Source organism: Lepisosteus platostomus, unplaced genomic scaffold (assembly GCF_059453375.1).
Source record: "Lepisosteus platostomus isolate fLepPlt1 unplaced genomic scaffold, fLepPlt1.hap1 Scaffold_42_H1, whole genome shotgun sequence".
Lineage (NCBI taxonomy): Eukaryota > Metazoa > Chordata > Actinopteri > Semionotiformes > Lepisosteidae > Lepisosteus > Lepisosteus platostomus.
Window position 1 is genome coordinate 257399 of NW_028291665.1, and position 11400 is coordinate 268798.

General features: G+C 46.2%; 2 non-coding genes across 2 annotated transcripts; one reads left to right on the forward strand and one right to left on the reverse strand.

Moving 5' to 3' along the window:
- Positions 1–2572: 2572 nt before the first annotated feature.
- Positions 2573–2645, forward strand: trnar-ucg (transfer RNA arginine (anticodon UCG)). The gene has a single exon. It is a non-coding gene; the product is annotated as a tRNA-Arg (tRNA).
- A 1562-nt stretch (positions 2646–4207) lies between these two features.
- On the reverse strand, positions 4208–4289 carry trnas-uga (transfer RNA serine (anticodon UGA)). The gene has a single exon. It is a non-coding gene; the product is annotated as a tRNA-Ser (tRNA).
- Positions 4290–11400: the final 7111 nt, after the last annotated feature.

Sequence of the window (11400 nt, forward strand, 5' to 3'; positions counted from 1 at the left end):
TACAGAGTCAACAAGGTCTAATTCAAGGTCATCAGCACTAACAACATTCTCTCTGGAGACAGGCGATAAGAAAATTGAAAGTGTGTATTGTTACACAACAGCAGAGACTATGAGTTATGCTATCATGAGAGTGGTGATGGATTTTTTTCATTGCTTAGTTTTACAGGTTCTGTACATTTGAACATTCAAAGTGACTAAAGTAAAGGAGTTTTCCCTTTTTACCACATAATTCCCAAAGATCAACACTAATAGAAAGCCTAATTCCAGCCAAGATTCAATTACTGTCTCTCAGGCATCCCAGCAGTGGATTTCATGACTTCAGACAGCCATCTTTATCAGTGGAGAACTCAATGCTCTGAGGTTTACTGGCAGAGTCTCACACTGGGTAATACGTTGGTAAATAATGTCCTATGGAATTCTACTATTGATAAATTCTACTATGGAACTGCGATGTGTCCTGAAAAAATCTTCTATGATAGTGGTACAGTCCATCACACCCCACCTACAGCCTTTAAAAGAGAAAAAAACAAATTCTGATATTATGGTGGAAAAAGAGCCCTGGAATCTTTGTAGAAGGACAAAAGACGGAAAGAACGGGCAGTGTAACCATGGCGAAGAGAAGGGAAATATTGGAGAGAGCTTTTTTCATACACTTTTTATCATTGTTTTTCCAGCCCAACAATGATCAACAAATATGGACAGGCGTCCTGTGCCAAATCCAATCTACCTTTCTTCCAAGCATACAGGAATGTCAGTGAATTAAATATTGACATATGAAAATTCCCAAAAATATGCAATCACACATATGCAGTTTGAGCAAACATAAGACAATACCCAAGTACCACAAACTACCAGGCATCATTAGCAGTTCAGGTGGGGAGCTGTGTCAGCATGCGTAGGCTGCAAAGGAACAAGTAATAGGTCTATTCCATGCTTAAAAGAGAAGAAAGAAAACACAACATTTCAGCCGTGGAGCCCTCACACCTGAAGAAGGCTCCACGGCCGAAACGTTGTGTTTTCTTTCTTCTCTTTTCATCCAGTGTCATTAGCCAGTTCCTGTCAAAATAAAATAGAAATGGATAACATTCTAGAGAGAGTTTGAAATACCAAGGTACAATTTAAACCATATTTCTTCCACTACAACCACAATATTTTGGAGAGATCGCTGAGCCTAACTGTTCTGGCATGCCCGTTAGCCTCCGTCCTGCTTCACCAATGAATGCAACGGGGCACATTCTGAGGGAGATGCGGTCAATCAGGTTGCAGGAAAACCACGCTATGCTTTTTTTTGAGATCCTGAAAAGGACAGAGGGGCCATGTATATGTGTGCAGCTGGATATGTAATTGCAGGTGGCGTTGCAAATTCTGCTGAAGCCCCACTGCCTGGTGTGGACGGTAGCTGTGCATGTTGCAGCAGAATTGTGCATGTGAGATCAAGGGGGCATGTCATGTGTTTGAGCACTTCACTCCCTTCCGGAAGCACGTGATTCCCTGAGTCCCAAAAATTTGTAAGTTCTTTGGATGACCTGTGGACCGATCTTTCACGATGAAGAATTCCTTAAGAAGAATAGATCTCGGCCCACCATCCCAATGCCTCCATCTCAAAACAGCAACCTCCCACTGCCCTTAGTCTGCAAGGCAGTCCTTTCAAGTGCGATGATGACGCCGGGACCTTCGTTGCCTATTGTACGAGCTGAACTTTTGTGCTCATCAATTCAACGCTCTTTCCATCAACTCATCTTGTCTTTGACGCTTCGTGTTTTGTGCTCCTTTGACTATCGGCATATCGGGTGACTGCAAACACTGAAGTTCTTGCTTACGGAGTGTGGAACAGTGTTTTCAAGTGATCGCTGTTCTGTCATGTTGACGCCGAGTGAATCTTTCTTTGGCAACATGGGCAGGCTGACAGCAGCGCGAGCTAAAGTAATGGCAAATTTCTTGACTTATTTCTGAATGTGAATGTTCTTTAGAAAAGGGATGCGGCGTTGCTTCTCCCCCGTGTAAAGGTCACGCATTCCAGACGTGGTTATGAGCGAACAGTTGCCGCAAGTGTTTGAAAAGAGCAAGAGAGGAAGCAGCCCTGCCCCGTGTGAGGATCAAACTCAGGACCTTCAGACGATGAAACTGACGCGCTACCAACTACGCCAACGAGGCCAGCTGCAGTACACAGCCGGAAAGTTTGCCTCATATGGATTTCAGTCGCCCGTTCCCTAATCTTTAGACGCCCTCTGCTGGATGTTGCATTTGCCTTTTGATCTCACCGATACTTTTTTGGTCTGTTTCTGTTGCGAGTCTGTTTTTCAGATCTCACCTAGCACAAGTCTCTCTGGCTGAAGTGGCCTCTCTGCTTCAGCATCGTGCCCTCACTCAGCCATTAAAAACGTCACTCGGACTTCTGACATGCTGACATGAAATGTCAAGAGAGAGTGGCGGAGACGCTTAAGGCAGAGAGAAGATGAAGAGGGGGCGTGGCTGCGAAATGATTGACAGCTGCAATCAGCTTTAGATGGGGAAGTGTACTACTAATAGCAGTGTAGAGCTCTCTGTGGTGGAGTTCAAGCGCATGTTCTATGGGCCAGTGGCGTAATGGATAACGCGTCTGACTTCGGATCAGAAGATTGTAGGTTCGAGTCCTACCTGGCTTGCGAGGCTTTTAAACCTCTCAGGTTCCTCGGTAACAGGTTGCCGTCATGTATATGAACTATAGAAAAGCATTTGCCACAACCCGTAAATTAGCACGCAAGTGTGGGCTAGTGAACACAGAACTGTATGGAGATCATCTCCAGTTCCGAGCTCAATTGCAATGAAAAAACATGCAGAACAGAACTGGAGAGCAGCTGAATTTGTGCTCAGTAGGGTGGGGAGGACTCAGCATTCCTATTGTTCTAATTGGCATGAACTGCAGGGGATCTGAATCAGAACATGTCAGTTAGTTCGATCATTGCGTCAATATGTAGGCCACGTTAATACAGAATTATTACTTTGTCTGTCTCGTCTTTGTATATAGCTGAATGTCCCTGACAATTTCATGTTAGTTTTTAAGAACGACATTGGTGCTAATATATACATATATAGCATATAAGGAACACGTAAAAGTTTAGTCCATGCTGAAAAGATAAGAAAACCGCCACAACGTTTCATCTTGGAATAAATCTTTACTTGTTGTTTTGCAGCCTACCCATTCTGACCTAACTCCTCCCTTGAAATTCCCTAACAGATAAGGGTACGTAACGGCTCATGCGATGCTCAGTTGCAATTTGTCCCAAAACAAACAAGAACAGCAGCTGAGGGTTTGAGTTTGAACATGCACTGTATTAAAGCAGCTTTTATTTCCATTGATAAATGCTAGATATTCCTACAGAGATTCTCCAGGTGAGTAAGCGATTCCTGTTTCTGTTTCTATTTCTGTTTCATATATATATATACAGTATATATATATATGTTACATGTGTCTCTGCAATAGTATAAATGTGTTATACACTATCAGGGGCTGCTTTTTTGTGCACCTCATCTACAACAAGGGTTTTTTTTTTTCATTTATGTTTGTGGACCTTCACCATTTGAGGAAGTGAGTTAGATAAGAAAGTTACAGGTATGGTGAGCAATGACTGACAAAGGCACGTACTGCGTATTCCTTACAGAAGTGTAAGCAATTTGTTCTAAAAAACACCGGCTTAAGTCCAACATCGTTAGCAATCTTATTACTTAAACAGAATTAACATCAATAAACTGTAAGGTGCTGGTACATGCGAGTAGATTTGATCTTCTATTAAACAAAAATGCAATTACAGCTCTAAATAGGTCAACCTAGACTTCTGTAACAGATCTGTTCAGGTCATCGCTGTTCCTCTGACCTTGTGATTCTTTGGAATTTTAAAAGTGTATTTCGCTTGCCTTTCATGTGGTCTGTGTACAAGTCACTGTGGCGTATGCGGTCCTACACAGCCTTGCTATAGACGTGATGAGCCTCCGCTATGTTGCAATGGAGAACAGGTTCAGTACGGAGCTGCCGAGAAAATTCAGCTGGAAAGCTCGTTGCAGAAAAGCATCGGTATCTGTGTCCAGCGGCAAAGCGTCCTTCGTGGGTGCTGAAGAACCGATTTCACAGGCTGCGGGTCCAGGCGATTTAGAGTGTTAAAGGTCCCAGCGAAAACGAAACGGCGCTGGTCCTTTTACACGCACGCACGCAAACAAATGCAAAGGACGCCGTAGTCGGCAGGATTTGAACCTGCGCGGGGAGACCCCAACGGATTTCAAGTCCGTCACCTTAACCAATCGGGCACGACTACAGCGAACGCCGCGGCCGCTGCCTTCTTGCTACAATCGAACAGGGAGTGCGAGGCGGCGGCGGCAGCTGAGGCAACTTTTTTCAAGTTCGCTCTCCGTTTAAGAAACCTTTTACGCCATACGTGCAAGCACACACACACACACACCTCAGAGGACTTAAGGGTGGCTTCAAGTTGGAATGATAAAATCTCCCCGTTCGGACATGAAAACAGAACGTTCTTAGACAGAAAGCAATCAACAACGGAGACATGTGGACGACGATTTTAGTCACTGCACTTTGAATAGCATTTTTACTCCAGTTACAGGAGATGCACCAATGGCCCTTGACCTACGCTCTTACCAATGCCTTGAACATTCAAACAAAACAGCCCTCAAGTCCTGCGGTTTAATATAACGCTGTTACGTGTCGAGGCAGTATTTGACTCTGTCCTACCGTTGAGACACGGGGCGTATATGGAAACGAACACATGCTACGGATCGTCTCTAATCGGTCCCTACAGCTGGAAGGCTCCTTGAAGCGTGCACCCCCATCATTCATCTTTGCGCATCTGTGAAAGGTAGACTCTTGAGCAATGTTTGAGCCAGCTCTAAGGCAACTAGTGCTATTGGACAGACACCTCTGGAAGATCCTAAGAGTCTCTTAACACCACTTCCAGCAGCAAGCTTAATTGTTCGCTGGAGGTCTCCCATCCAGGTACTGACCAGGCAAAGAATCACCAGTACATTGAATGAGGAAGTTAATCCTGAAATCCAATTACATATCTCAAGGTAAGACAAATCCATAAGAACATGTCTTAGTATTACTTCGTTTACATTAGTATGGCACTGAGTTGGAGCTCCTCTTTAAGCTGTGGTTTAGTTTTGCATTCATGTGTTTCTAGAGCAGTGATTTATGGGGGTGGGTGGGTCTTTCACAGAGGCTCAGGACAAATCCCCCGCCTGAAAGTCTAATGTGTGCGTTCAGACAGTCACAGGTCAAGAGCCAGGCAGGAGGACAATGGACAGAAGAGCCAACGAACTAAAAATAAAAGAACAGATATGAAAAAGCCACCATCTTTTTCTTTTTGACATTTTCCGACTTTCATGCAAGCCAGGACAAAGTTGCTCAGAGCTACTTGTGGATTCAAATACTCTATCGAGTGCTTTGATGAGTTTTTGCAATTTGATTGTCGTCCTGTCAGCCTGTTTCTGTTTTTTTTTTTCAATCTAGGGATGGAAAGTATGAGGGAAATGATGGAGCAATCAATAACCGCTCCGGAAAAATGGCAGAAAGAAATGGTCCGTCACTAAGGACATTTGTGAAGCAGAGGAGTGACATCACCACAAAGGCGACACATTCTGCTGATGGTTTTGGTGAATAATGATTGAGGCGTGTAGCGGCGAGGCTTAATAATAAGAAAGAATTAAGTGTTCTGAGCCTTCCCAAAAGAGGCCCCATCTCACCCTCCATCTCTGTGGTGCAGCCACAGAGAAACCATTCATGCAAGATGTTTTCTTTTGATAAGGACAGCTCCCAAAGGGGGATGCACTTAGCTAAGCCTGGCTATCATGATCAATGGTCATCCATTGGTGCCTATCTGTCTAGGGAGTGCGAGTTGGACATCTGGATTGCATTACTAAGTGTCAGGACTAAGTGACTCATATCTCACCTTGATCAACCAATCAGGGACTGGTAGGGCCGAGTAACCCACGTGGGACTCTGATGCCCATGGAACTTTCAGCCAATCAATGAGCTGAAGTTCCTCCAGGTAAAAACAGGCAACACAGAGAGCCTGAGAGATTCAGATTCAGATTCAGATTCAGATTCAGATTCAACAAGTTTCAGATTGAGATTCAGAAGGGATTCTGGAGAGGATTCTGTGGACTGTTCTAAAGGGAATTCAAAGGAGAATTCCAGGGCAGGACGGCCCAGGAGCAGAAGGCTCCCAAGGGCAGGACATTCTCGCAGCGCGCCTCCTGACCATCCTGAGACTCAGCCCCGGACAACCACGGAACGGCCAGTGTGTCCGAGTGCCAGAACTTTCCTTTGTTCTAAGAGTCTAGAGTGGAGGTTGCCAGAGAGTAACCAGCAGCAGGCCTCGTGAACAGGTCGGAACTGTGGACAGCTGAATCACTATTCAGAACTAGCTCTTCATCAGGAAGAACCGGTCCTCTTCCTGACTTGCTGGGACCCACAGTCATCTTTTCTCCTGTGCACAAACTTTGCTAGTTAAAGCCAACAGTGAGCATCAGCAGCGCACCGTCGCAAGCCGCACAGCACAGCCTGGCACGGAGCCAGAGAGCGCGGATTGGACAGCAACAGCCTGCAACTGTTTCTTTGTGCCCGCAGGAGATCTGAATCCCCAAAGATTGGATGAGTATTCAACTTCAATGCATTACAGCTCGAGAATTCAATTGTTATCCCAACCAGTTGATATCAATTTAATTCCTAAGAGTTATGTACTTGTTTTGAGTATCTAATGTAGAAGTTGTAACCAAGTTCACTTTACGAAACGGTCTAAATGAATGATATACTGAACGTATGTCCTCTTGATATGTGTAACACTTTGTAACTGATTGAATATATACCTTTTGTATTCTGATAACCCTCTCGATAAGATCTGTTAGGTTTACATGCATATTCTATGTATTAATAAATGTATCCTCGTGTATTAGTACCTGTGTGTGCGCGTTGTTTGAGTTATGTCGCATGGTTGGACTCTAAAGCCATCAAAAGAATCAACTTTGTGATTTACTGCTACAATTAATAATTGTTTCAGTAAATGCCCAAACCCTACAGAACTGGTGCCTTCAGAGAGCCACTATGATTACATATTTGGCGTCCCTGAACCGGCTTTATCTACATTTATTTGGCGTCCCTGGCACGGGCGTGGCAAGACTGAAATGAGTCAACCAAGCGGAATAATTCAATATAAAACGCCGCGGGTTTCATACACGACAATACAGTGTGCTGAAAGCCGAAAGGAAAAAAAGTTCCCCTTGCTCTTTAAGCAGTGCTTGATCGTTTTGTGATCTTTTGCAATCTACCAGGTTGATTGCATACTTGATCTTGTGGTTTTCTGTGGTAAAACTGTGATTTCGTACTTATAAGTAATACTCTTTAAGTTTAACGATGGTTGCTAAAAGGTCTGAATTCGAGTCGCTATTAAGCACTCTCTCTAGCAGCGACAGATCTGACCACGATCTCTTCCATATCTCCGTCAGCGGAGAAGCTAGGAGAATAAACCTCCATTCTCTGAGAGAGCTAGCGAAGGACATAGAGAGATTTGACCCCGCAGTGTCAGAGAATAATATCGAGAGTTATATTCAAGACCTCAGGTATAACCTGCAGTACCTGCCAAACGCCACAGAACAGGAGAAAGTGTTTCTGGTTAGAAAAACTACCAGCAGAGCTGTACATGAGTGGATGGCTAGGCAGATGAAAGAAGTCTGTAATGATTTTGAGCAGCTTTGTCAAGCACTTATCGAAGAATACAGTGCGTTTATTGACCCGACTGCTGCGATAGCCGCCGCTCTTAACATTAAGCACGAGAGAGCAGAGTCCCCTCGCGAATATTACGAGAGACTTAGACGAACTTATTTTGCAGGGCGAAATGATGAGGGTTGCGAAGAGAACACACATTTCAAGGGTTTATTCATTGCGAATCTCCACCCGTCAGTCAGAAAGATGATCTTAATGCATACAGATGCACAGACCATGAAAATGACTGATATCAAGAGATTCGTGCAGAAAGCCTGGGAGTATGATGTCCAAAGTCGCTCTGAGCAAAAAGTTGCTAAAGCGACTGCGTTCCCCGTCAGAGCCAGCAGGGTTAATTCTCCCCTGCTCGAAGGAGCACAGGCTCCTGAGCTGGCTAAGCCCCGTTCCAAAGCACTCACACAGGACCGCACCCAGCGTCCTAAGTGCCATGAGAACACCGGGGGAAGGAAAGGGCTAGAAAAGGCTGAACAAAAGGATTCAGTAGCCGCCCGCCTGGCCAGGCTTGAACAAGCTTTATTAGGACAGGGACAACCGCTCCCCAAGGCTGCCGGAAGCGTGAATGAGCTGATACTCTCCAATGGAGGAGGCGGAGACCCGCCCCCTCTCCCTCCCTCAGTCTATCTGATTGAGCGGAAGGGTTCCTGCCTGGATAAGGTCAGCCACTCCCAAGTGAGTGCTGACTCCACCCATGAAGTCACAGGGCAGGCAGTAAAACGCAGAGGAAAAGCAAGAAGCTTTTACTTCAAGGCTGCCATGGGAGATGTCTTACCCAGTGAGACACTGATTGACACTGAGGTTGAAAGGTGTTTGATGTCACACGGCAAGCTCAAACGGGTAGAAAAAGAAAAGGGCATGCGACTCAGAGAGGAACCTTTGGTGAATCACCAGAAAGGCAAAGTGTGGAAACAGGTCAAGGCTCCTAAGCCTTCTGTACAGAAGGAAAGGGGGGCCAAGAGGCAGACTGTGCTCACACAGTGCCCACCGAACACAGAAGCCTATGTGGAGATTCCTTCTGTTCCCTCTGGACAAGAAATAAAAATATTTTCTTGTTCCCCCAATATACAGGGAAGTCGTGTCCCGGCCAAGGTCCCAACAGCCTCCATGCCACAGGAGCGGTGCTCCAAGCAGCCGCCTGATCCACCAGGTAAAGCACACCCCTTTTACATCCCTAAAGAGGAGCAGATCTCCCCACCTGGCGATGAGAAGGAGCTTTCCCTGTGCACCCTGGCACCCAAGAGGGGTCAGGACCACCACCCCGCAGTGGTGGAAGGGATCCAGATGGCAGGAGAGCAGGTTGGTGATGTAGCCCTCACTCTTAGCCCTGAGAGGTCCTCTATTAGTGAGGATCTGCTTGAGCAGCTGTCACAGGGCCACCGCCAGGTGCCCCTGGTGCAACATTCACAGGTTAGACAGGAGGTCCAGCTGGACGCTGAGACTACTGCACTGTGGAAACACCTGATCCCAGATGCTGATTCCCTCTGCTGTGACCCAGGGAACCTGCAGTCAGGTAACATTATTTCTCACAACTACCAGGTAGTGAGTGAGACTGACCTGATTGTTCCTGCCTCAACGGCAGGGTTGCCAACACACCCAGTCCCCCAGAAGGGACAGGGAATGAAAGCCGAGCCGGTTTTCTTACAGCCACCAGCTCAGTCTGTCAGTTTGAGTCTGACCAACAGTGGTTCAGCCAGACTGGAGCTGGATGGTAAAGTCACCCGCCTGCCAGTGCAGGACATCGCAAAGAGGGATGTCAGAATCCCCGCCTGCACTGACATGGGCCTGGTGAGTGATAGTGAGTTCAAAGACAGTGAACTAGCTATCCCACTGCTGGGGCAGCTCCCTGAACCCCTAGCGAGGGAAGGGGGGAGCGAGCAGGTGTCCTACACCTACCCCCAGCGAACGATTGTAAACATGCCGATAGAGGGATTCCTCAATCAGGAAGTGTGCAGGGTGGACCTGAACAGTGAGAATGGGGTAACAATCCCAGATCACTCAGGTGCTCCAGATGACCACTCAGCCGAGGCTCAGGCATGCTCCACCGCTGCACCGCTCCCTGCAGGGTTCCTAGAGCACAGGCATGAACAAATCGAAAAAGCAGATGCCCTGGAAACGGAGGAGCAGCATCAGCCGCTGTGTCAGATCTCCCCAGATTTCCAGGATGTTGGTGCCCAAGATGCCACAGGGCATACTGAGAAAGACACCATGTACACGCTGCACCAGCTTAGAAAGGCAACAGTCACTCAGAAGGAGATGACTGGGATCAGCCATCCGAAAAGACTTTTGGGAGGACTGATTGCTGCCACCACTGTTGCACGTTTGCTTTTTCTGGTAGGTTTGTGTGCTACTGGCACTCTCACCCTGACTGCCCCAAGAAGGCAGGTGTCAGAGATGCCAGAGGGTAGTGACAGACTGTATCAACAGCAGCAAAAGTTGGAAAGCTTAGGGGAAACCCTACAGGCAACTTCCTATGCAACAGGGTTAAACCTTATTCCCCAACCAGTGGACATGATTGTTGGTGTTATACAGTGGGTTTATGCTTGTGTGCAACAGGCCAGAATGTTGACACAAGACCTGTTAAGGGAGTTTAGTGCCACTGTAGCCAGTCTAACCACGGCACAATTCCCAACCCACTTGATTCCACTCTTCTCAGTAGAGGAGCATGTGACATTAACCTCATCGTTCATAGCTCACCCAGAAGGCAATCCAAGATTGAATTCGGTTCCAAATCTTGAGATGGGTATGGCTACCAAAGCTATCCATTGGCTGTGTCTAAACGATTCACCAATGAAGGGTGTAAAGCTACTAACGAGCAGAGGGAGGTTAATGAACCCCATGAAGAGCAGGTGGGAAGTAAATGGCTGGTCAGCACACCACATTTAACTGACACTATGACTTGTGACAGGCAAGATACAGCTACCGCAATGCAGCTACCTAATCAAACAGTTTTCCTGCAAGTTCCCGAGGAGGCCACAGTGCTCTTGAACTTAACACTGTACTGTCTAGAACCAGACAACATAAGACCAAACTTGAGGTCATGGATGCCTTCAGGTGCCACACTATTGAATTGGATAGAAATCCAAGAAACAGTAAGCCCTGAAGAGGTACAGGTAGTTAGTTTGCTTTAATGGAACAAACCTCCAAACCACCCTAGCAGATACCCAACACAGGTGTTGTGGTTTATCGGGGGCTGGGAACAGGAACTGTTGTTATTGTAACACTACTGCCAGGTAGCTGGATCATGACTGACAGTGTACTCTGAATGATGTACTCTCACATCAAGATGTACTCTGGGTAGCATGAATGAGTCAAAGGTAGCATGCCAAAAGAAAGGAAGTTACTTCTTCCCAAATATCTACCACAGAGGTATCAGATATTGACAGTGAACTTCCTGATGTGTAATTCCTAGACTTAGATAATGTCTCCTACCGTGTTTATACATACTCCAGATGTTATTCATCCTGTTTGTATCCAATGCTGGTTCCGGTATGAATTCTCGAGGAGTAATGTAGACATTTAAGGTTAATGTTCTAATGGCAAGGGACATCACTTAACTCTGTTTTGTTTTGAAGGCAACAATGCCTCGGGACCTCGTGACCTTCAAAAAGGGGGGATATGTAGCGGCGAGGCTTAAT